Source organism: Lissotriton helveticus, chromosome 7 (assembly GCF_964261635.1).
Source record: "Lissotriton helveticus chromosome 7, aLisHel1.1, whole genome shotgun sequence".
NCBI classification, from domain to species: domain Eukaryota; kingdom Metazoa; phylum Chordata; class Amphibia; order Caudata; family Salamandridae; genus Lissotriton; species Lissotriton helveticus.
Genome location: NC_136068.1, coordinates 1,454,039,669 through 1,454,066,918, shown reverse-complemented (window position 1 = coordinate 1,454,066,918; position 27,250 = coordinate 1,454,039,669).

Genomic DNA, 27,250 nt, shown 5'->3' with positions numbered 1-27,250 from the left:
AGCTCCCCCTTAAACAAGGGGCCAGGGTTCTCACCTCTACACAAGTAGACAGAGGGAGAGGCTAGTGATGAGGGAAAAACTAGTGTACAATATATACCTCCAGCTGCGTGTACAGACTTCATTACACATACCTCAGTGCACACGTGCACTCTCCTGTTCTCTTTCTGTCGCCTCTATGCCACAAACCCTGTCCCTTTTTTCTTGTCTCTAGCTCTCTCCACTGCTTTCTCCATTGCCCCCTCTCTCTCTATATACCCAAACTGTTAATTCCATGGTCACCAAGCCATCACCCAATAGTCTTTGAAACAGTCTTTTTGTGGGCGAAACGAAACATGGGAAGGAAGTGAATGAAGCGAACCTGGCTCCAGGGCTCCGCTCCTCCTCCCATTGTCTTTACCTATACTAGTCCTTGCCGGGTGCAACAAGCGCGTTCAGCTAGGTCCGTCTGAAGGACAGGTGGTGCTGGCTGAAGCAACTGGAGACACTAGAGACTTCTGGAAGTGAGATGAGGAACTGACCAACGTTAATAATAAACTAAATAAGACGCCACTTAGGAAGACTGTCTGACACGATAATGTATGGCACCTCAATGGTTTTTTAAGAAAACCCTCACACACGAACCTAGTTGGTGTCATGCTTCATTATCGGGTCCCAGCTGATTAGCCGAATGCTACTCAGCTGTGCTACAACACCTGTTTACAGTGGAGCAGTTTTGAGGTGTTGGTGAATGTGATGAAGTGAACGTGAATATAAAAATGCCTCCAGATTCTACCTGTTGAATTTATTCTTGGTGATCCTGGGTATATTTAAAAACTAGAGAGTGGATAAAGGATACTATGTGCAGCTGTATATTTATCCAATGATGGTCAACATGTTTCATCCCACTGAAAAAATATATGGGGCTTTCTTCAGGTCCCCTCAAATGACTTGCTAAAGTGAACGTGTGTGGTAAAAAATCACCATGGGTTAAGGCATTTTTAGTGTTCACACTAACGAACACTGTATATGCAAAAAAGGACTGACCATAATATGGGTCCTTTCATTGGCTGATACCTGTAAAAGAATAGGACAAAGGACAAGACATAGACAAATAGTCAACTTATAGCCTGCATTGTAATTTGCCTGGAAACGAGTAAATGTGTTCAGCATGCAGTATCAGTCATACGTGTAGTAACCATTCATACACATGCATCCATATGCCATGCGTGTATACAAAATGGTGGTCATGCCGTTCTATGCCGTGAATAAGATAAGGCACTTTTTTTGCCTTATTATAAGCATAGGTGTTCAATGTGTACCTGTGGCAATGACTGCTCAAAAAAAGTGTCCAACTATGTAGCACCGTGAACTTAAACTTTATGTAGTTACCAGTGATTATAATGTTTGGTAATTAATAAAAGTAGTTACATTACTCAGTTTGTTGTCTTGCGTATCTGCTCCTTAGCGTGAACACTAAATATGGCTTAACCCGTGGTGATTTTTTACCACACACTTTCACTTTATCACTTCATTTGAGAGGTCCTGAAGAAAGCCCCATATATTTTTTCAGTCGGCTGAAACATGTTGACCATCATTGGATAAATATACGGCTACACATAGTATCCTTTATCCACTTTCTAGTTTTTAAATATACCCTGGATCACCAAGAATATACTCAACAGGTAGTATTCGGAGGTATTTTTATATTCAAGTTCAATTCATCACATTCACCAACACCTCAAACCTGCTCCACTGTAAACAGGTGTCATAGCACAGCTGGATAGCATTCGGCTACTCAGCTGGGACCCGATGATGAAGCATGACACCAACTAGGTTGTGTGTGAGGGTTTTCTTAAAAAACAATTGAGGTGCCAGACATTATCGTGTCAGACAGTCTTCCTAAGTGGCCGTCTTAGTTGGTTTATTATTGATTTCAGGGACAAGGACGGCTGTCCACACGTCCTAGCTCTCTCCTTTGTTTTTGAAGTACTGACCAATGTGACAACTGGAACTAGCTGCCATCTTGAAGTGGCTGCAGAGTGCAGGGAGGGAAGGTCAGCCCTGAACAGCATCCTTGGCCTCTGACGATCACCATCTATAGGAAATGGTGTGCTGCTGAGAGCCTGGTGCCTAGTCTGAAGACAGACAGCAAGAGCCCATCTGTGAGGCATGCTCTGAGACCAACTTATATCTTAAAGGGCTGCAGAGTGTAGGAAGTGAATGAAAGTTGTCTCTGAACAGCATTGCTCCTGTGTTGGCTCCCGCCTGTGGGCAGTGATAAGCTGCTCGGAGCCCAGATCCAGCTCTGGAGACTGCGAGACCCTGCCTGTGCAACAGACACATGTTTGGGCCCACAACTCCGGGCCTGCAGAGGCCCTTGGTAGAGGGTGTGGGGTGGCCACAATATGGACGGCTAGCGCACTTGTGAAACTGCAAGAACATTACGGCCTTTAACAAAAGAGGCTGGGTCAATGCTTGTAACCCGGAGGGCGCTTTTCAAGGTCAGTGAAGAGCACAGCTTCATCTTTGGGAGGGAGCATCCTTAGCTCCCTTATGCAGGATCACCTGGGGCTCTTAGGCTTGGTGCCCTTCATCTACACACTCACTGGCCACTCCGACCCTGTGCCTGAAGGGGTGGGCGAGTAGGGCGAGGAAAACCGACACCAGATTCCATTCCAAGCTGTTGGTGGGGTAATGCTGACTGTTACGCGGCCACCTATAATAAAAGATTATGGTGTACTTGTGGGGACATTGGCAATGACCAGCCCTTATGGTGTGGGCCTGGAGTGCTTGGGTATTCTCGTTAACAAGAAGGTTAAGACATCCAGATATATACTGACCTCTGCATCTGCCTGAATGGTTTTGCTCACTTTGGTAGCGCAGGTCCCTAGCTGTGGATATTATGAGGGCCCAGTGTTCAACTTAGCATATGAACTCAGTGTGCTGACAATCCTGGTTATTTCTAACCTTATCAAATATTAGAGGATGCACGGACCACCGTATCAAATAAATATTGGTAGTTAAGGGGAACATAGGAGATAAATCACTAAACTCACAAAACGCTCGCCTCTACCATTTTTCATGTGGAAATGGCTTCCTTCCCATATTGAGAATATAATTATTAGTCAGATAGCCCTCTCTGACCATGCACCAATTTCAGTTATGCTTAAAGTCCCACTACATCAGTAGGGCACCCATTCAAGGTGGTTTAACAAGTTCTTTCTGCATGATCCTGCCACAAGGGCGGGAGGTTGGGAAGGTCAAATCCTTCTACAGGGTCAATGTCTAGATTGTGGGATGCCCTCAAGGCCTTGGTTAAGGGCATATATATCTCTGGGGCATCACACTTGAAAAATTGGCATTCGAACATCAGCTCTCCTATTTAGAGGAAGATACCCCACAGGAAGAATTTTGTTATATTAATTTTTCCAGCCCGGGTATTTCATATGTGCCTAAGTTTGGCCTTAGCATATTCTGAGGCAGAGCTACCGACTAACACATCTTGAGGTTTACCTTGAGTCTATCCTTAATTTTTTGACAAAAGCAGCTGTATTATATGCCATTACTTCCCTTTTTGAGGGATCTTGACTTAGACAAAGCAGAATTTCCCCTTCTACAGGCAAAACAATTTTTTTACTTACTTGGCAAAAAAGCTGGGAAGCTCTTAACCTCTTAACTAAGAGCAAAGACACAATCAGAAAGAGTAAAAAATGATTCTCAACCCAGAGGGGAAGGTGACCATTGAGGATAGACATATCAGAATCATCGTGAGAATACTATCATACTTTACCCAAGGGAAGAAGTGCCTGTGGATTGGATGAACCAGGCATATTCCCTAGATGAGCCTATTGTAAAGGAGGAATTCATTAAAGTGTTTAGCGAACTTAGATTGGGCAAGGACCCAGGCCCAGATGGGTACACAGCCATCTATTATAAAACATACTGTCATAAACATTGCCTGATTTTGGCCAGATTGTTGAATGAATTTGGTTCACCAGATGAAGTAACCGACTCTATGAGGTAAGCTACAATCGTGATATTGCCAAAACCAGGTGAAAATCACAAGTGCTGGTCCATTTAGAAGCCTATTTCTTTATTAAATCTGGACATAAAACTCTTGACAAGTATATAGGCGGCCCTTTAGGTCCAATACTCCCAGAGATAACAGAATCAGACTAGTCAGGCTTTATACCAGGTCACCAATGTGAGAATAATACTAAGAAATGTGTTCACTTTGTGGAGCTGGCTATTCTACTCTCGTTCGATACCGAGAAGGCATTTAATAGAGTGGATTTGATGTTTATGTCCCGGGTTCTTTGCTTACAGAGCATTGGATAGTTATGACAGTGCTCTTGCACATGGTCTGTGGTAGGTTCTGCTTGCTTAAAGCTTTCCTCACTCCAGGGTTTTACCTCTACAATAGAGAGGAGCACGAGACAAGGTTTACAGACCTGGCCGTTGGGGTGTTTATCCTGGATAGAAAGGGTGGCTATAATAAAAATGAAGCAAACACAAGGAGAAAATGGACGGAGCGTTGAAACTTTTCAGACACTCACCCCAGTCACAGATCTGGGTTGTATCCATCAGCGTTCTTTAGCTCACTTCGCCACCCTGTTTAGACCCCACCACATGTAAATCAGTCTTGACCCTGTTCCTCATGGAAACAGCTCAGCCCGAAATGCCCCAAAATAAAAATGACCACCTTACCCAAGACTTTATATTTATTTCAAATGGTACACTTGACTGTCCCTGAAGTTTTTCTGAAAACACTACAATCCCTGATAAACATCTTCTTCTAGATGGCTAAGGTCCCAAGACAGGCGAACAGGATACTATATTGACTGATTTCACAGGGAGGGCTTGCCGCCCCAGAATGGTAGAAAATAGAGACAGCCAAGCAGTGGTGCTACACAGAATATCTAATAGCAGGTCCCTTGGCTGTGTTTATCCTGGGGGAGCTGGGGATTGTACTCTTCCCCTCTGACTAGGGTGGCAATGTGAGTGTACAACAGGGTGAGCGCACACCTGGGCCTTACATTGTACACATCACTGTTTACAGCGCTTGATTTGTGAAAAAATAAGTGCTGGGACCCTCGTCAGGAGGCCACTGCATCTTGTACTAGTACATAGCTACTGTCAGCCTGCCTATGACAGAACCCATGGAACTACTAACCATAAAATATTGAATTAATAACCAACTATTGTTGTGTGCATCTCTATATTATACAAGCAGCGCCACCATGTGGCAGACTGTCATAAGCGCTGGTATTGACAATTAAGTGCTGGTGCCGAATAGCGGAAACCGCAGCTCAAATTAAGCACTTGCTGTTTACACCCTCATGTTTTAACTCTGACTCTTTAACTGAGCTGGAGGAAGAAAAGGTGCATTATTCTGGCCTCTATGCTTCAAAACAGTGACATAAAATCACCCATGACATTAAAAAGCAATATTACTTCAGAAGCTGAACGTTTTTCATACTAGCAGATGAGGCACTGTCCTCCTACGATGTAAAATTGGAAGCTTGCCTAATCACAGCCTTTGAAAAATGGCTGAAAGACAGGAACCATGACAGCAAGGTGATAGTTAACATATTTAAACATGTATTTGGCCGGCCTCGATAGAGAAGATACCTTGATAGTAACCATGGGTCAGGGATCTTGGCAGGGACATTTTCCTCCGAAACTGGGTACATTTATATTGCAAAGCCCACATCTCTTCGCAGTGTCAAAAACGTAGACAAATCCACTGCAAAATCCTATTGCCTTGTGTTAGAAATTGGGTTTCTGGTTGGTTAAGGTGTATACGCAAGCCGGGCAGAACCCACCACTCTAGTAAGGGTAAGCTAGTTACACCCCTAGGATAACTCGTGCTCACTGTCTGGTAGCTTAGCACAGAGCAGATGACCTTATCAAAAGAGTCAATGTGTAAGCAGTTATGCAACTCACACGCAGTAAAACAATGAATACACCACAAAAAGACTCCACACAGGTTTAGAACAATAGCTTAGTATATTCTAAACAAAACAAGACCAAAAAATACAAAGATTACCTGCATACTTTTTAAGTTATGCAGGTTTTAGAAATCGCAGAACAAACACAATGTTTGCGGGACACTCGTTATTCTCAGATCAGGGGCAGTCATGCCAGTCTAGAGTGAAAGGATACCAATCCCCTCAATGTTTCGTGAGAGCAGTTCTCCCCAAGTATGTGGATCAAAAAAAGTGTTAGGAAGTCCCTTGCAGTAAAACAGGTTATGCTCGATTGGCAATATTACGGGGCTCTGGTTACCCACAATAGTGTCCAGGTCATCTACGATGGCTGTGCAGGTCCCAGTATGAACAATACGTTGGTGTGGAGCTACGGCGAAGGCGCTGGATTGGGGTCACATTGCTGTAGTCTCCGCTGTGGGGTGTCTAGTGTTGCAGATGTCATACTGTGCGGGCTGTCCTCAAGCACTGCAGCGTCTTTGAGTCAGAAGTGGTGGTCCTGGTGAAGCTCAGATGCTGCGGTCTCACTCGCTCTGGGCCTGCACTGCAGGTGACCCCTCATCCTGGAGATTGCAGGCAAGAGGAGATGAGCTGTGCTGAACTGTTGGTAACAGGCGTATCTGCAAAGAGCCAGCAGGCTCGTCGATTTCCGGCAGCAGATATCACAGATGCAGTATTCTTTTGTCGTGACATGACACAGACTTGTACCAAGGTACACAAATTACTGCAAGCATCCTGCTTAAAGTGACAGGATGGATTTTTGTGTTTTCAGGAGAGGTAGGCTCCAAGTTGGTGGAGCCCAGTAGTAGTTGCTGTGAGGGTGAAATCTTTGATGGCCTTGAGATCCCTTGAACAGGGGACAAGCCAACAAGCCTTTGGAGAACGCTGTAAGTCAGCACAGCACAAAGGTTACAAGCAGCAGGCCAGCACAGCAAGGCAGGTCACACAGTGGCAGTCTCTCTTGCAGCTCAACAAGCAGCATGCCAACATAGCAGAGCAGTTAGCAAAGTGACAGGCCCTCCTGGCAGCACAGCAGTTCCTTCCGGCAATGTGCATGTGTAGAGCCAGCGATGGCTGATTACGGGTCTAAAAAGTGTCCCTTTAAAGTGCACAAGGATCCCTTTCAGCCCAGTTCTGTCTGCCAGGCTAACCCTGCGAGGCAAATCAGTGCTTTGCGTAAGGATAGAACACAGCCTTTTTAGATATAAGTGTGAGCCGCCTGTCCTTCGTCCTGCCCAAGAAGTCTATCAGAATGCAGATGAATGATTATGATTGCTCAGAATGTAGATGAGCCTCCTCTTCCTTGGTTTGGGGCTATCTAGAACGAATGCACAAAGTGTAGCAGTCACCCAATCCAGATGTGTATTGGAGAGAGGCTGTCAGGCACAAAGAGCATTAATGAAGAGAAACATCCACTTGTTAAAAATGGAATTTCTGAAACAGTAATGTTAAATCCAACTTCAACAGAGAGAAGGATTTATCAATACCATTCTAAACAAATCAAATATGAAAAGCTACTCCTCTCTAATCAGGAATTACAGCTTAAAAGTACATTAAGGAATTCCCAATGCTAGCTTGTGAGAGGGGTAGGTCTCACAGTAGTGAATAACAAAGTAGGCTGTTTGCCACTACCAGCACATGCAAAACATAAAGGTGCATGGCCTACCTTTTTCTTACATAGCATCCTGCCCTTAGGGCTACTAAGGGCCTACCTTAGGGATTACTTATATGTAATACAAGAGGAGTTTAAGATGTGGTAAGTATTTTTAAATGCCAAGTAGAAGTGGCAGTACACTTCACACACATGCACTGCAGTGGCATGCCTGTGACAGGTTTGAAATGCTACTTATGTGGGTGGCACAATGAGTGCTGCAGGCCCACTAGTAGCATTTGAAGTCCAGGCCCTGGGTATATGCTATGCCACATTACAAGGGTCTTACTAATACAACAAATATGCCAGTCAGGTATACACTAATGCCATCATGTTTTGGAGAGAAGCACATGCACTTTCACACTGGTTAGCAGTAGTAAAGTGCTCAGAGCCGCAACAAAATGAATCAGCAAAGGGCAAAGAGTCTGGGGAAACACCACCCTGAGGATGCCAGGTCTAACACCTTAGTATCATACTCCAAAAGAAAAGCTAAATGGGATCAAACTCAATCAGATACATATTGGAAGGGATGTGGTGCTACTGGCTCCCTCACACATCTATTAAGAAATTATTCCAGGTTGCATAGATATTGGGAGGATGTTCTCAAAGTCCTAGATTCAGCCATTGAGGTACAGATTCTGAAGGACCCTGCAATACTATTTATTTATTTATGCAATTTTATATAGCGCGAACTTTACCCGAAGATGTCAGAGCGCTTTACATAAGAACCAGTTGAAAAACATAAGGATTTATTTATTTATTTATTTATTAAAAGTTTTGTATAGCGCTGGCTGGACCAGAGGGTATCAGAGCGCTTCACAGCAAGTACAACAATGTGCCTTAACGGCGAGGGAAGGCCGATAACCAGCAAACTTGTGGGCATTGCAAATAGCATAGTCATACATATCATATTAAGATCATCGCCATAGAGTTCAGGTGGCCTCGAGGAAGAGGGCTTTGAGTAAAGTCTTGAATTTCGGGAAATGGGAGGTCGTTCTGATGTGGGGGGGGGGGTTCCATATCCTGGGTGCATTGCCCGCAAAGGATTTACTTATATTTTTGCGTTTCCGCGATTTCAAAGGAATGAGAAGAAGCGTGTTGGAGCTTCTGAGGTTCCTGGCTTGGCCAGCCCTTTTGAGTTTCGCGGCCAGGTATTCTGGTTTGCCAGTGTGGAGGGCTTTGTGTGTCAGACATGCTGTTCGAAAGTTGGCTCGTTGTTCAATAGGGAGCCATTTCAGATCCTTGAGCACGGGGGAAATGTGTTCGAATTTCTTGGTTCCTGTGACCATTCTAGCTGCGGCATTGAGGGTGGTTTTCAAGGGGCCTAGGTGTGATTTAGCTGAGCCGGTCAGGGCTGCGATTCCATAGTCAATTCTGGAAAGCACCAGTGCTTGAGTGGCCTGTTGAAGGTCCTTTGGGGGCAGGAAGGGTTTTATTTTGTAGAGAAGTTTCAGATTGAGGAAGGCGCTTTTGGCAGAGTTCGCGATATGTTTTTTCATGTTTAGTTTGGGGTCTAAGGTGATACCTAGGGACTTGACCGAATCTTTTGTTTTGAGGGTGCAATTGAGGGCGTCGATGGCTTTGAGCCATTCTTCCATTTGGGGGTTTTCGTCTCTGTTGGAGATGAGTAGAACTTCGGTTTTTTCTTGATTAAGCTTCAAGTGGTTTTGTGATAGCCAATGTTGAACGTCTTTGAGCGTGTCATTGAGTTTGAGAATGTCATCCATAGAGGTGGTTTCCAGATAGAGTTGCGTGTCATCAGCGTAGAGGTGGAAGGGGATGTTGGAATTCCTGAGTATTGTGGTGAGGGTTTCCATGTAGATATTGAAGAGTTGGGGGGGAGTGTACTGACCCTTGTGGAACTCCTCTGGTGACGGGGAGGGGGTCGGATTCAAAGTTTTTGATTTTAACTCTTTGCGAGCGATTGTGTAGGAAGGAGAAGAACCAGTTCAGTACCGTCAATTCCAGGCCTGCGCTTTCTTGAAGGACTTTTAGGAGATGTGTGTGATCGGCAGTATCAAATACGGCCGATAGGTCAAGGAGAATGAGAAGGCAGCATTGGTCTGAGTCAAGTGATTTCTGTAGATCGTCTATGACGTTAAGGATGGCAGTTTCAGTGCTGCATCCCTTTCTGAAACCCGATTGGTGGGGGTCGAGGAGCTTAATGTTCTCTAAGTGTTGGGTTAACTGTGGGAGAACACATTTTTCCAGTGTTTTGGATAAGAGAGGGAGGTTTGACACTGGTCTAAAGTTGTTCATATCTTCCGTGTCCAGCCCTTGTTTTTTTAGTAGCGGCGTGACTTGGCCGACCTTGAGGCAGTCTGGGCTAATTCCCGAGCTCAGCAAGCTGTTGATGATTTTGCACCAGATTGGGGCAAGGGTGTGTTTCAGGTCTTTGGTCAGGTTTATAGGAAGCTGATCCAGGGAGTGGGATGAAGGTTTGGCGTTGGCGATCAGGGTGATGATCTCTGTTTCCTGAATTGGCGTGAAGACGGACCATTGGGTGGGTGGGGTCAATAAGGTGTGGTCAGTCAGTGGTGAAGTCTTGGTCTCCCTGAGAAAAGAGGGGTTTGTGCTGAGAGAGAGGTCGATCTTGATGATTTTTTCGTTAAAAAAGCTGGCAAAGTTGTCGCATTGTTTTTGGAGGACACTGAGTCGGATGTGTTGGGTTTGGAGGTTTGGCTTCTGATGATGCTGAAGAGCTCCTTGGGGCGGTTTTTTGCATTGTCTAGAGCGGAGCAGAAGAAAGAAGATTTTTTTTCCATGATGTGATTGTAGTAGTTTCTGCGAGCTGTCTTGAATTGGTCGCGGTGATGGGTGGAGGGGTTGCTCCTCCAGATTCTTTCAATGGATCTAAGAAGTCTTCTTTCGTCATTGATGTCCGTGGTGAACCATGCTCTCGATGGGATATTTCTGGATTTTTTTTCAGTTTCAGGGGCGCTAGGCAGTCAAGGGATTCAGAAAAGGAGGTAGTGATGAACAGAGTGCCTGAATTAAGCAGACCACTCTTACCCAGTCCAAAGATCAGGGCTTGATCCATCACCGTTTTTTAGCTCACTGCACCATCCCAGCTCAGAACTTGGCTATATGCAAATTAGTCTGTTCCTGTCCCAGTTCATGATGGGAACAGGGCAAACCAAACTACCAAGCCTATTCTTATACTGGGAAGGAAACAAGCTTCCGGGGACCGGTTTCTGCCATTTCAGGCGTCGTCGGCCCGGCTTGCTTGAATCCTGATGGTGCAATGAGCAAGGGACTCACATCTGAGTATACCCTTCCACGCTTATGGTGGACAAAATGATTCAGAAAAGGAGGTGGTGATGAACAGAGTGCCTGAATTAAGCAGACCACTCTTACCCAGTCCAAAGATCAGGGCTTGATCCATCACCGTTTTTTAGCTCACTGCACCATCCCAGCTCAGAACTTGGCTATATGCAAATTAGTCTGTTCCTGTCCCAGTTCATGATGGGAACAGGGCAAACCAAACTACCAAGCCAATTCTTATACTGGGAAGGAAACAAGCTTCCGGGGACCGGTTTCTGCCATTTCAGGCGTCGTCGGCCCGGCTTGCTTGAATCCTGATGGTGCAATGAGCAAGGGTTTCACATCTGAGTATACCCTTCCACGCTTATGGTGGACAAAATGATTCAGAAAAGGAGGTGGTGATGAACAGAGTGCCTGAATTAAGCAGACCACTCTTACCCAGTCCAAAGATCAGGGCTTGATCCATCACCGTTTTTTAGCTCACTGCACCATCCCAGCTCAGAACTTGGCTATATGCAAATTAGTCTGTTCCTGTCCCAGTTCATGATGGGAACAGGGCAAACCAAACTACCAAGCCAATTCTTATACTGGGAAGGAAACAAGCTTCCGGGGACCGGTTTCTGCCATTTCAGGCGTCGTCGGCCCGGCTTGCTTGAATCCTGATGGTGCAATGAGCAAGGGACTCACATCTGAGTATACCCTTCCACGCTTATGGTGGACAAAATGATTCAGAAAAGGAGGTGGTGATGAACAGAGTGCCTGAATTAAGCAGACCACTCTTACCCAGTCCAAAGATCAGGGCTTGATCCATCACCGTTTTTTAGCTCACTGCACCATCCCAGCTCAGAACTTGGCTATATGCAAATTAGTCTGTTCCTGTCCCAGTTCATGATGGGAACAGGGCAAACCAAACTACCAAGCCAATTCTTATACTGGGAAGGAAACAAGCTTCCGGGGACCGGTTTCTGCCATTTCAGGCGTCGTCGGCCCGGCTTGCTTGAATCCTGATGGTGCAATGAGCAAGGGACTCACATCTGAGTATACCCTTCCACGCTTATGGTGGACAAAATGATTCAGAAAAGGAGGTGGTGATGAACAGAGTGCCTGAATTAAGCAGACCACTCTTACCCAGTCCAAAGATCAGGGCTTGATCCATCACCGTTTTTTAGCTCACTGCACCATCCCAGCTCAGAACTTGGCTATATGCAAATTAGTCTGTTCCTGTCCCAGTTCATGATGGGAACAGGGCAAACCAAACTACCATGCCAATTCTTATACTGGGAAGGAAACAAGCTTCCGGGGACCGGTTTCTGCCATTTCAGGCGTCGTCGGCCCGGCTTGCTTGAATCCTGATGGTGCAATGAGCAAGGGACTCACATCTGAGTATACCCTTCCACGCTTATGGTGGACAAAATGATTCAGAAAAGGAGGTGGTGATGAACAGAGTGCCTGAATTAAGCAGACCACTCTTACCCAGTCCAAAGATCAGGGCTTGATCCATCACCGTTTTTTAGCTCACTGCACCATCACAGCTCAGAACTTGGCTATATGCAAATTAGTCTGTTCCTGTCCCAGTTCATGATGGGAACAGGGCAAACCAAACTACCAAGCCAATTCTTATACTGGGAAGGAAACAAGCTTCCGGGGACCGGTTTCTGCCATTTCAGGCGTCGTCGGCCCGGCTTGCTTGAATCCTGATGGTGCAATGAGCAAGGGACTCACATCTGAGTATACCCTTCCACGCTTATGGTGGACAAAATGATTCAGAAAAGGAGGTGGTGATGAACAGAGTGCCTGAATTAAGCAGACCACTCTTACCCAGTCCAAAGATCAGGGCTTGATCCATCACCGTTTTTTAGCTCACTGCACCATCCCAGCTCAGAACTTGGCTATATGCAAATTAGTCTGTTCCTGTCCCAGTTCATGATGGGAACAGGGCAAACCAAACTACCAAGCCAATTCTTATACTGGGAAGGAAACAAGCTTCCGGGGACCGGTTTCTGCCATTTCAGGCGTCGTCGGCCCGGCTTGCTTGAATCCTGATGGTGCAATGAGCAAGGGACTCACATCTGAGTATACCCTTCCACGCTTATGGTGGACAAAATGATTCAGAAAAGGAGGTGGTGATGAACAGAGTGCCTGAATTAAGCAGACCACTCTTACCCAGTCCAAAGATCAGGGCTTGATCCATCACCGTTTTTTAGCTCACTGCACCATCCCAGCTCAGAACTTGGCTATATGAAAATTAGTCTGTTCCTGTCCCAGTTCATGATGGGAACAGGGCAAACCAAACTACCAAGCCAATTCTTATACTGGGAAGGAAACAAGCTTCCGGGGACCGGTTTCTGCCATTTCAGGCGTCGTCGGCCCGGCTTGCTTGAATCCTGATGGTGCAATGAGCAAGGGACTCACATCTGAGTATACCCTTCCACGCTTATGGTGGACAAAATGATTCAGAAAAGGAGGTGGTGATGAACAGAGTGCCTGAATTAAGCAGACCACTCTTACCCAGTCCAAAGATCAGGGCTTGATCCATCGCCGTTTTTTAGCTCACTGCACCATCCCAGCTCAGAACTTGGCTATATGCAAATTAGTCTGTTCCTGTCCCAGTTCATGATGGGAACAGGGCAAACCAAACTACCAAGCCAATTCTTATACTGGGAAGGAAACAAGCTTCCGGGGACCGGTTTCTGCCATTTCAGGCGTCGTCGGCCCGGCTTGCTTGAATCCTGATGGTGCAATGAGCAAGGGACTCACATCTGAGTATACCCTTCCACGCTTATGGTGGACAAAATGATTCAGAAAAGGAGGTGGTGATGAACAGAGTGCCTGAATTAAGCAGACCACTCTTACCCAGTCCAAAGATCAGGGCTTGATCCATCACCGTTTTTTAGCTCACTGCACCATCCCAGCTCAGAACGTGGCTATATGCAAATTAGTCTGTTCCTGTCCCAGTTCATGATGGGAACAGGGCAAACCAAACTACCAAGCCAATTCTTATACTGGGAAGGAAACAAGCTTCCGGGGACCGGTTTCTGCCATTTCAGGCGTCGTCGGCCCGGCTTGCTTGAATCCTGATGGTGCAATGAGCAAGGGACTCACATCTGAGTATACCCTTCCACGCTTATGGTGGACAAAATGATTCAGAAAAGGAGGTGGTGATGAACAGAGTGCCTGAATTAAGCAGACCACTCTTACCCAGTCCAAAGATCAGGGCTTGATCCATCACCATTTTTTAGCTCACTGCACCATCCCAGCTCAGAACTTGGCTATATGCAAATTAGTCTGTTCCTGTCCCAGTTCATGATGGGAACAGGGCAAACCAAACTACCAAGCCAATTCTTATACTGGGAAGGAAACAAGCTTCCGGGGACCGGTTTCTGCCATTTCAGGCGTCGTCGGCCCAGCTTGCTTGAATCCTGATGGTGCAATGAGCAAGGGACTCACATCTGAGTATACCCTTCCACGCTTATGGTGGACAAAATGATTCAGAAAAGGAGGTGGTGATGAACAGAGTGCCTGAATTAAGCAGACCACTCTTACCCAGTCCAAAGATCAGGGCTTGATCCATCACCGTTTTTTAGCTCACTGCACCATCCCAGCTCAGAACTTGGCTATATGCAAATTAGTCTGTTCCTGTCCCAGTTCATGATGGGAACAGGGCAAACCAAACTACCAAGCCAATTCTTATACTGGGAAGGAAACAAGCTTCCGGGGACCGGTTTCTGCCATTTCAGGCGTCGTCGGCCCGGCTTGCTTGAATCCTGATGGTGCAATGAGCAAGGGACAGTCAAGGGAGGCCGTCATGTTAGAGTGGTAGAGAGAGGTGAGATCTGTGGTAGAGAGGTGCTCCGTCGTGCTCGGAAGAAGAGTGATTAATTCTTCTTCTAGGATGATCTGAGGGACTTGGGCAATGTTTCTTATCCATTTGGAAGGGGCTTGTTTTATGTGTCCGGTTTGCGTTGGTTGGTTGATGTGGAAGAGAATTAAGTGGTGGTCTGACCAATCTACTGGGATGATATAGTCGATGGTGATTGTGAAATTGTCCGCAATGATTGCGTCGAGTATCGCTCCTCTGTAGTGTGTTTCTTCAGAGCAGTGTTGTTTTAGATCGTTCTCTAGCAGAAGGTTGTTGAGGGATTGGATGAGCGGGTTAATTGTTTCGTTCCATCTAATGTTGAGATCGCCCAGTATTATGTTATTGGCGTTGTTGAGCGCGCATTGGGTGATTAGGTCAGATAGTTGCAATCCGAATTCCTTAGAATTGCCTGGTGGGTGGTAGAGGAGATGGCAAAGTATTGAACTCTTTGTGCAGGATTTGATGTTGATAGAAAGGCATTCAAAGGAGCTGTATAGGTATGGTGAGCTTTCCGTGATAGCGAGGTTAGTCTTGTGAATGATAGCTACACCTCCACCTCTCTGCTTATGGCGGTCTTTGTGAGTGATTGAAAATCCTGGTGGTACCAGCATGTCCAAGATGGGGGCTGACAAGGAGTTGAGCCAGGTTTCTGTGATAAAGGCTACATCAATATCATGAGCGAGGATAGCTTCTGCCAGTTCTGTTGCGTGTTTGGAGGCAGATCTGCTGTTGATGAGCATACATCTGATGCAAGGTTCTTCATCTTGCAATGATTTGCTGGGTTGGGCTCTAGTTGGAGAGGTTAGGTGTGTTGGGGGTCTGGGGAGTCTCAAGGGGGGATGTTCCCTGCCCACTCCAGTAATCACTTGAATAAAGGACTTGGGTGAGGGGATCAGCTTGGGGACCAGTGTAAGGGTGGGAGGGGTCTTTCTCTGTGACTGCTGAGAGGTGTTCTGGTCAGGGATCGTGGAGTGGACGAAGGAAGGGGTGAGAGTGGTCAGTTCCTGAGTGGAGAGGGAGGGTTTCATTCTATTCGGTCTGTCTGTTCGCTTCTCTACCACTGGTATGGTGACGTGTGGGAGCGATCTGGTGGAGGCGAGGGTCGGGATGGGAGGAGGCAAATTGTGCAGTCTCGTGCGGGCGTGGGTGGAGGAGTGGGCGGGCTGATGGGTGGGCACTTCGATTTTGGCTAGGGAAGAGAGGGTATCGTTCAAGCCTCGAACAAGCGTTTCTAGCTGAGCTTCCAGAAGGGTGATACCGTGCGATATGTTATTTGTGTGAGAAGAAGGGGGAAGTAGGATGGTGTTCTGTGTTGGGGGTGTGAGTGAGCATGGAGCGGTGTTACTTTTAAGGAATGTCGGGCGTGGGTGAATAGGAGTCGGCTCCTCTTGAGGGGTATGGGAGGGTGAGTCACGGGTGAAGATAATTCTAGGGGGGATAGAGGTGGGAGGAGGCGCTCTGTCTAGTTTGGGGGTAGGCTGCACTGTGAGGGGTTGGGTGAGAGGGCCAGGGAGCCGCTGGGGGTGGGAATGTGAGTGGGGCTCTTCTCTGGAGATCTGGATATCATTGTAGGGGGTGTCTGGTGTAACGGTAGTGGGAGGGCTCTTTAGTTGAGGATGTGAGTAGGTCTCTACCCTGGAGTGATGAATAAGATTGGTGATGGGGTGGGATTGGACGGTGGTAATGGTTGTCTCACGGGGGTGGTAAATTGTGCTGAAGGAGTGAAAGTAGGAGGGTTTTGGGGTCTTTGTGGGAGAAGAAGGGAGTGGGACATTGTTGGTGTGTGTTGGGTCTGAGTGGGGGGAGGGTAGAGTAGGTCGGCGGTTGGCACTTTCATGGTGGTGGACAGTTGGTGCAGGTTGGCAGTCGCAGGCGGAGGGGTGGAAAGGAGGGGGTGTTTGAGCTGGGTCATGAGTCTTGCGGGGGGTTGGAGATTAGCCAGACAAGCGTTTCGAGCCTGTGACGGGGTAGGGGTGGAGTTCTTCTTTAACGTGGGGAACAAGGAGTCAAAGAACTCGAGGTTCTCATTTTTTGCCTGAATCAGGATGGTGCCATTATCGAAAATGGTTGTGGAGATGAAGCCGGTGAGGGACTGGTGTTTTTGCAGGGAGATGGTAAATTTACGATTGAGTGTTGTGATGGTGGTTTTAGCGATAAGGAGGTGGGATACAAAGGATACAAACAGAAAAAAATTGCAAATGCACAAGATGTAAAGTCACACAAGGAGGAGATACAAATGGATATACTCTAAGAGTCACATAGACATGGTAGATAGTACAAAGGTCTACTGCATGTACTAGTGATCAGAGTTATCTCTATATACATAGGGAAGGGATACACATGGATATACTCTAAGAGTCACATAGGAATGGTAGAGAGCACCAAGGTCTGCTGCATATACTAGTGATTAGAGTTATCTCTATATACATAGGGAAGGGATACACATGGATATACTCTAAGAGTCACATAGGAATGGTAGAGAGCACAACGGTCTACTGCATATACTAGTGATTAGAGTTATCTCTATATACATAGGGATGGGATATGACTGGATATACTCTAAGAGTCACATAGGAATGGTAGATGGTACAAAGGTTTACTGCCTATACTAGTGATTAGAGTTATACCTATATACATATATATATATATATATACATACATAGTAGATTTCCTCAGGTAGAGTTCCATTAAACTGGCATATACTAGTGATTAGAGTTATCTCTATATACAGAAAAGCAGGGTTCCATTAAGTGGGGTTGGAGGGGGGATGCAGTCGGAAGGGGGATGCAGTCACAGCACCAGGGGAGGGACAGAGAAGGTCAGGAAAGTGAGAGAAACGAGAGAGGGAAGCAGATGGTAACGAGTAGGACAGCGAGGAGTGTCTCAGATGCAACAGGAGAGACAATAGAAAGGTCGTTAGGACAGTGAGGGGAGGTCAGAGAACGCTAAAATGGCGGAGGAGAGAGGTAGCAGAAGAAGCGAGTCATAAAAAGAAAATGGTGGGGAGTGCAAAGCTCCAAGTCTGAAAGTCCAGGAAGAGAGCTACCATAGCCAGCAAGTCCGGGGGGAGAAAGGCAGTCCGCAGCAAAGTCACAGCCTCATCGTCCATGAGGAGCTGGGGCTGAGGAGTTCGATCTGGAGACCAGGGGTCAGGGAAGGAAGACCTCAGGCGCCAAGGCAGCTGTTCGCAGAACGGGAGGCAGCAAAGTAAAAAACAAAGTATAAAGGGAAGGAGGAGGGGGCCTCTCACCAGAGAGATCAACAGAGTTTCATGTGGAAAGAAAGTTGCCCCGGGTGGAAGGCTGTGCATCTTCCTTGGAGCATCATGTAGCAGCGCCTCCTCTCCCTCTCCAGACGCAGGCGGCGTCTCCGGGGTCGGAAGGGGGCAAGTCCCCTGGCCCGGGGCTCCATGGCTGCTGCTCTGAGCTCGGAGCCCCGCCGGCCGGTGCCCCTGGTGCCGCCGGAGGGCACAGACGGGCTGCCTCGCGCCTTCCTGTAGACCCTCTTCGATATCCTGGACGGCGGGGCGCGGTGCACATCACGAAGATTGAGTCCCACTGGCAGGGGGCAGACACCCTGGAGCTGCCCCGCGCGGGGTGCTAGAGTGCTAAGGTTTCTGGACTGCACGGGGCCTGCAGAATGGCAGCGGCCGCGCCACCCGTGGTTGTGACGTCTGGTACTAGCCCAGAAAGAAAGACCAGAGGGGCTCAGCAGCGGCTCGACAGAGGCCATCACCCCCTGTCCGCCACTGACTCCCTCTAAACCAGCCGGTATACTACTCCTCGGCCTCCTGTTTGAGGGTGGTAAATCCCATAGATCCCTGAGGGTGAAACAACTAATGGTAGTGTATTATCAGTGGCGGCTGGTACGGCTCGCGGGATCGGGGGAGGCGAGCATGGTGGAAATAGAAAGAAAGGAAAAATAAACTTACCTTGCCGCTGGCAGGGTCCCATGTCTCTGCTCCTGCTCTCCTCATGCACATGCCTCATGCACATCGAGGAACAGGAAGCAGGCTCCACTGACAAATCACAACACTGCAATGTTTGTTAAGCACACAGGCTCCCTTGACCAATCGCAAGGCTGCAATGCAGCGTTGTGATTTGTTTTGAGCATCCTGGTTTGACGCTCAATAAGGAAATGTGGGCATGGGCATGTTCTCAATGCAGGCTGTAATGCAGCCTGCATATAGAACAGGGAAAGTGCTCAGGGAGCCGGCCAAACAGTCATTGCGCACTTAGGAGTGGACACCCCACTCCTCCCCTGGCCTGCCCCAAGAGCCGAGCAGCCCCATCCACCCACCCGCCCGCAAAGCAGCAGGAAGCAGCAAAAAATGTTAATAACGCAAAGTTATGCTCATTCTATGTTTCTGCTTTGCGCCACTTCTTAACATGATTCTACAGACAATCTTATTACATAGGGAAAGGCATACAGACTCTTAGAGATTGAGGCATGGAGAACATCACTAGGGGCCCGATTCACAAACGTAATCTGAGACAAAATCCTAACTTTATGACTTTCGGTATTCACAAAAGGCAGTTATTAGTAGTAAAGTTAGGAATCGTAACTTTACTACTACTAAATTCCTTTTGTGAATACCGAAAGTAGTAACGTTAGGATTTTGTCTCAGATTACTTTTGTGAATCAGGCCCTCTGTCACTAGGGCACAGACTCAAGGCATACGAGACCACCTGCGCCCCATGCATTAAGATTTTCACACGGCAACAGAGAGGGTCATCTTGCCCTTGACTTCTCAGAGACCTCCGTCTTATTCCAGAGTACCTCGCTCACTCAACAAAGTAAGTCTTCCTCAAGCCTTCAGTTTCCCTTTTCTTTCACAGCACTTTCGCCTTCTAACCTACGTACAACAACATTGCCTAATCTTTATAACTCGCCCGGACATACTTTGTCGCCTGAGGGATTGTGGAGGCGGGAGATGTAGGAGCCCTAGAGGAAAGCTTATGTTTATCTGTGCAGGAGCTCCAAAAGAGAGATCTCCTTTATGGCGCCATTTATTTTACTAAAGAAAAATAAAACATAACAGTAAACAAACATATGCAGGGTGGAAAATTATCTTCCATGGTCAGGAGAAAGAAAAAAAGGAAAATATTTCCAGGCTGGATGTGTTTAACATCAGTGTGGTGGGGATCGGAGGAGCAGGCCGATCGCCAAATGACAGCGCCCGTTTTCCAAACATTGTGTCATACAAATGAGGTCTCAGGAATATCTATTTTCATGTTCTCTGTAGCCACTCAATCCCCTTAGTCCACCCCCCTTGGTCTATAATCCTCTCTGCTCCTTCTTATCACGTATGGTGCGTCAACTGCCTTCTCTGTACTCTCAGGTGTCAATCAATCAATCAATCAATCAAGGCATTTGTATAGCGCGCTACTCACCCGGAGGGTCTCAAGGCGCTTGGGGAGGGGGAGTCCGCTACTGCTCGAACAGCCAGGTCTTGAGTTGCTTCCTGAAGGCGAGGTGGTCTTGGGTCAGGCAGAGGTGGGTGGGGAGGGAGTTCCACGTCTTGGCGGCCAGGTAGGAGAAGGATCTTCCTCCCGTTGTGGCTCTTCGGATGCGGGGGACGGCGGCGAGGGCGTGGTTGGTCGATCGAAGCTGGCGGGTGGGAGTGTAGAAGTTGAGGCGGTTGTTGAGGTATCTTGGGCCTTGGTTGTGGAGAGCTTTGTGTGCGTGGGTGAGGAGTCGGAACGTGATTCTCTTGTTGACGGGGAGCCAGTGCAGGTTTCTTAGGTGTGCGGAGATGTGGCTGTGTCGGGGGATGTCCAGGATGAGGCGCGCTGAGGCGTTCTGGATCCGCTGGAGTCTTTTTCTGGAGTTTTGCAGTGGTTCTGGCGTAGAGGGAGTTGCCATAGTCCAGTCGGCTGGTGACGAGGGCCTGGGTGACCGTCTTCCTGGTTTCGGTGGGGATCCACCGGAAGATCTTCCGTAGCATGCGTAGGATGTTGAAGCATGACGAGGAGACGGCGTTGACTTGTTTGGTCATGGAGAGGGAGGAGTCCAGGATGAAGCCCAGTCTGCGTGCGTGGTCCGTTGGTTTGGGTGCGCTGCCCAGGGCAGGGGGCCACCAGGAGTCGTCCCAGGCGGAGGGCGACGATCCCAGGATGAGGACTTCCGTCTTATCCGAGTTCAGTTTCAGGTGGCTGTTCATCATCCACTCGGCTACGTCTTTCATCCCTTTGTGTAGGTTGGCTCTGGCGGTGGCGGGGTCGTTGGTGAGGGAGAGGATCAGCTGGGTGTCGTCGGCGTAGGAGATGATGTTGAGGTTGTGCTGGCGTGCGATGACCGCGAGGGGGCTCATGTAGACGTTGAAGAGGGTGGGGCTGAGTGAGGAGCCTTGAGGAACGCCGCAGATGACTTCGGTGGCTTCTGATCTGAACGGGGGGAGGCAGACTCTCTGTGTCCTTCCGGCGAGTAGTCTCACTTCAATCACTGGCTTGGGATCTATGTGTCTCGAGGGTTATCCTCAGAATCATGTTCTCAATCCGGGTGTTCGCATGCATCCAAAAGGGGATATTCACAAGGACTCAACTCCGATTTATCCCCACCTTAACGCAACAAATGTGGAGCTAGATTTAACACCCATTCACAAGCTGGTGCAAACTGCAGACATAGCCTGTATTCAAGCGATAGCTTCGCCAAAATCTATCTCCACGGTGGACACCACCAATTAACCCTAATGAGATGCAGAGTAGGCGTACCCATGCAAAAACACACGAAAAACCACAACACCACTTTCACAACGAAATGCAAGATCTGCGATGCAAACCGCAACCACACGATGAGCCGCGGTAGCAGCAGGTATTTAACACCTGCTTCCTGCAGGTGTAAAGCCAGACGACTACCTGCAGAAGGCAACGGATACTCGCAGCACAACTAATTAAACCTGGGGGTCTACTAAGGAGTCCGGAGATACTCTAAAACACTGAGACTCGGAGCCACACTAGGTGCGAGGTAAGAGACCTTGGAGTCTTAACAAAAAGATTGGTAACCCAACGCATATAACCACCAGCAAAAGTAGGTGAGACCCAATGTCCAGAGATGGATTCCCATCAAAGACTTGTTAGTGATCTAATTTTATAATCTGGTCATCTATAGGTTGGGATGGGCCATCTCTAGATCATCCAGACTGTTTCCATTCGCACCGTGAAAGACTGGGTTACTACCCACAGTTACTAATAGACCATGCATGTGACCACTAATTGGGAATATGTGCAGTGCAAATTGTGAGGTGAATTTCGTGACTGTGATTAAAAGTAGAATAGAAGACAAACAGCGAAGCTACTTTAATGGCTGTAGGTCTCTTTCTGATTAAAAGCTAGCACAGCGCAAAAAAGCAGTTTCATCAAATAGCTGCCAATGGGCCGACATGTTTCTGCCAAAAACGGGGGTGCAACCTCCCAAGGCTTTCTTCAGGGCCTCTGTTCTAATAAATTTTTGCCACTGCATGTGCGTGCTACTAAGCAATAATCCATATATAAAACGTGAATAAATCAAACCATAAAGGATATACGTTATTATTCCTCCATGTCAAATGGTGTATTGCTCACCTACAATAAACAAAATACAAGATGGTATAAATGCATTGGATATTCCATTAAACAAAACAACATTTTTTTCAGTGGACATCCACAGTTCCTTACTCACCCATAGTGATAGGGGACATAACCTCACCTCACCTGGACCTGTCTCAGGATGAAGGAGGCCACGCACTGTGGAAATAAGGTAGGGTGCTTAGTAAAGGGGAAGGATTAAAGATTCTACTCCTTTCCACACCAATAAAACACACTTCTATATGCTTAACTCCCACCTCTCCTGTTATACAGCTCACTAACTGGCTCACCCACAAGCCAACTGACTAAGCGTACACTTATTGCAGTACTTTTAATAAAAGCAAGTAAAAAGAGAGAGCAAGTAGAAAAAGCTACCTTCCTCCCTCTTTTGCCTCCCAACAGTCAGTGGGTATAAGACCCAACCGCTCCTTACCTCTCCGTCGTTGCCTCAGACTAAACCTGAGTGAGGGGGAGGCAACGCGGCAGAGGAGGTGGGTCTCATTTAACGATGAAACTAAAGGGTCGTTGCTCCTATCAGCGCAACCATCACAGACACCAGATGGTGTCCGCCAATCCAGACGCTCGTAGTTCGATTAATCCGAGCATGTTACTGAGTTCAATCTCGAACCCCTAGCGTATCCAGGGATCCTCGCACACAGCCACACCCGAAGAACAAACAACGCCATGGAGCTACTCATCATGCAGCTCAGAGCCCCAACAGGGCCACAACACCCATCGCCACCACTCCCAGGACCCGGACCACCACAGAGGCAGCGCACAGTAAGACAGCAGACATACTGAAAACACACCAATCTCACAGACCTAACGCCAGAGGAAGTCATTGCCCACTACAGGCTCAAAAGGACAACCATCATCCTCATCATGACCCACATCGCCCACAGGTTGACGGTCCCAACACAGTGGAGAACCAACATCCCTCCGCAGACAAAGCTGCTGGCTTTGCTGAACCTGTTGGTTTCTGGTACCTTCCAACCAACAACTGCCAGAGTTGGAGGGGTCTCGCAGCCAGCCCTATCAAAGTTCATCACACCTGTCCTAGATGCCATCCTGAGCTTCATTCCCCAGTACCTTCACTGCTCCCACACTGCGCAGGAACAGCAGGAGACCAAGCAAGGCTTCTACGTCATAGCCGTATTCCTGGCCGTGTTGGGGGCAATAGACTGCACACATGTCCCATTTGTGCCCCCTGCGGATACAGCACACCACTACCATAACAGAAAGCACACGCATTCCATCAATGTGCAGGCAATAGTGGACCACCGGGGACTCTTCACCAATGTCATTGCAAACTACCCCGGCAGTGTGCATGATTCCTATATCTTCTGACAGTCAATCATCAACCAGCGCTTCCAGGATGGCACATATGAAACTGGACTGCTTGTTGGTAAGTGCCAAATCAACACACCTCACACCTCAAAGCCACCCTCACACAACGCACAACTGTGGGAATGCACACGTGACCAAACCACATACAACATGGCAATCAACATGCCCACCTACCAGACACGACAACATCACTCCATGGTGATCCTGGCCTACCCCTACACACAATACAGCTATATCATGGCACCACAGCCACACAACAGCTGAACGTGTACAGATGCGTAATGCAGCCATGTGTGAAAGATGCAAGTGACCCCCGGATGGCAATGTACACAATGACAAGTGAGGCGTTGATGTGCAGGACAGGCATGGGTAGGCAAACCACAGATATGTCCATGCAGACCACAACTGCTGGTGACTGGAGAAAGCAAACAGTGGATGCAACCATGTCACACCAGGCCGGGGCTCAGATAGCAGAAATGTCGCTCGCTGCCTCCCCCTCTGTGTGCGTGAGCGTAGCGGGTGGGCCCTGAGTACGCCAGGGCTGCGCAGGGCTGTGGACAAAAACCCTGTGGTGCAGAGCGTGGTTCTCTCATGGAAAGGCCGACGTCACTGACAGGGCGGCGCCTTGCAGTCCGCCACAAGGCCGATGCTGTGAGCAGCGGGGCCTGCGACCCTGTGCGCCTGCTGCACCCCAGGACGCTGATACCTAGACCAGGCCTGCCCGCACCTGCGCCCCAAGGCCGCACTGCTCACCTGCCAACACCGTCGTGTGTCAAAGAGGGCCCACCACGTGCCGGGGCAAGTTCCACGCCCCAGTCCAGCAAGCTCTGCAGAGTTTGCAGACCATCGCTGGCCCCCACAACGCTGGCCCACATTACTCCTTTCTCATTGACATACTCTACCGGCGTCCCCTTCGTCACAGTGGGCCCCACATGTGGAACTGTGTCCTGAGTTCTGAATGGCAGTGACCCCAAATCCGTGGCAGCCAGACTCCCTTCGATCAGTGAGGCGAGGCATAATTTCATATGGCAGGCCGTTGACACGTGGTGCCACTGACCCGGTCCAACGCAAGCCGTCGATATGTGGTGCCATTGACCCTGTCCAACACAAGCCGTCGACACTTGGTGCACTGATCCTGTGCGCCGTGAGTGACCGTCAGCCTCCGGTGGAACATCATTGGTGTCTGAGCCTGTGGCCTGGGGGTTGTCATCAGCAAAGGGCAGGTACAGACTTGGTGTCTGGCATGAGTCCGTGGCATTCATATCCTACATGTTGCAGGACACAGCTGGCATATGCCCTCTGCATCATGCCCTGGGGGTACACCTTTCACTGTCCACCGAGTCACTCCGTAACACGCTCCTTCAAAATCGACGGAAACCTGCTCCACACTCGTGACCCTACCCTAGTCTCCCGCAGGTCAGTGTCCCGTGGCAGTGGGCCCGTGTCGGCCGCTGTGCATCCGAGGCCACTAACCCTGTGCGACTCAAGTCATCCCCCCTTGTAGTCCTGCCATTGCTTGTCTGAGTTCCTGATGACTGTGGAGTTGTTGCCAGCGCCAGCTACTCCCTGAGGGCTGACTTACACTCACCACACACACAGCAAACACAGGCGTCACTGGATTAGTGGGTCTGCCATCACATCCTGCCGAACCAAGTATTGACTCTTTTCTCCCTGCACTGTCACAGGTGATCAAGGATATGCACTCTGCCCTTGGATGAGGACACCCCACTGAGATCCGAACACACCTGCCCTGAGGCAGTACAATGCGGCCCACATATGCACCAGGGGCATTGTTGAACACACATTTGGCGTGTTGAAAACACGTTTCAGGTGCCTGGACGGGTGGAAAGCTCCTGTACAGCCCGGAGATCGTGTGCAAGATGACCGTTGCATGCTGTGGCTTGCACAACATCTGTGTATGTACCAATGCCCCATGGATCCCAGTTCCAGCAGTCCCGGACGATGATGGGGACTATGAGGCAGGTGGCCCACATCTCACTGCAGCTGCAGCAGGATTGACAATTACTTCTCACAAGCATGGGACATTGTGGCCGTCCTTGGCAAACATGGGACGGTACAGAATGTTAAAAAATACAGCATGTGTGAATAAAACATATTTGCAGGTTACAGGTTGTACTAGTACATTGTGATGTCACGGTTTCCAGCTGGGCCAGATGTGATTTGCCATGTGGTGCACGTTTGTGGCACCAGTTGTGCACTGTGTTCTGTTGTGGAGGTGTTGCTGTTTGTACCAGGATGTTATCAATGTCGAGGTGCCCCCATACTTATGTGCGTATTCTGCACGGTGGGTGATTCGCTCCTGCGGCTCCGATTTGTCTGCCACTGGTCCCTTTCATGCGGTGTACCTGTCAATTCAGTGCTTCCATGGTGCTGAGATGTTGCAGACTTGGGTTACTTGTGCTCTTTGTCGGGTTGTGACCCTTGGGCATGGTTTATCCACAGATGTGTCGTTAGCATCAAGGGTTGTTTGTGAAGGTGGTTGTGTCCAAGTGTGACCTGCTTCATTCCGGTTGTGGTCCGCACTCAGCCACCTCAGTGTCGTGCTGTGTACATTGTCTTGGTGATTGGACAGCAGCCATGCTACTCGTCATGTGGTGTCTCTGGCTGACGTTCATGCCTGTTTGCTGTGTTTCGCACATGTGCATGTTTTGGTTGTGTACTTGTTGTTGTGTTGTGTGAGTGACCCTTTGGGCACATGGTGTACGTGGGACTACTTGGTGTTTGTGTGTGTGCTGAGGTGTTCCCGTGAGATCAAGGACATGATCCTGAGTCATTGTGGATGTGCAATGTGCACTGCTTAGTTGTGCATGTGTGCCATTGGGCCCGTCTCCCCCCGTCCACCCACTCCCTGGTCGGTGCGCACCCTGTTGATGTGATCTTGGGTCATGTTGGACAGTGTCCGATCCCCAACTCTTGTCACTGTCTCCCGCCTGGTGACTGTGGCCACCATCTTCTCCATGTCATTCAGCTCCTGGTGTTCTGCTGGCCCACCTTCTCCGGGGTGCGTTGATGCTTCCGTGTTGGCAGCAAGTTTCTACTTGGTTTTGCCTTTCACATCAGTCCAGGGTCGCTTGTGCTCTTCCATTGGCCTCCACTGCCATGCAACGGCATTCAGATGGTCCGAGGTGGTGTGCCCTCTTTGCCTCTTTGTTGCCAATGACATGTTGGAGGTGACATACAGTTGGTGGTGGTGTTCTGGCTCATCTGTGGTGGTACTCGGGTTTTTCTGGTGACTGTGCCCCGTCTTCCTCTTCTCATTGGCCTTCCACGGGCCCTGTATTCCTGGGTGTTCCTCCGTGGGGATTGCGGAGTTCATCTTGCCCTCTGCAGTGGATCAGGGTGCATTTCCATCTGCTTTTCTTGTGCTTTTTCAGGATGTATGACGTTACAACGCATGCTTTTACCACGCATGCTGTTACAACGCAGTTTTTACAAAGCAAACCTTTACAACGCATAGCGCTTTGGGGTGCTGGATAGTGAATAGTTTAATTTACTATTCCAACTCCAGTCCCCGTGAACACTAGGGAAGGTGTTGGATAGTAAATTAAATCTATTCCCTATCCTACAGCGCCCCTCA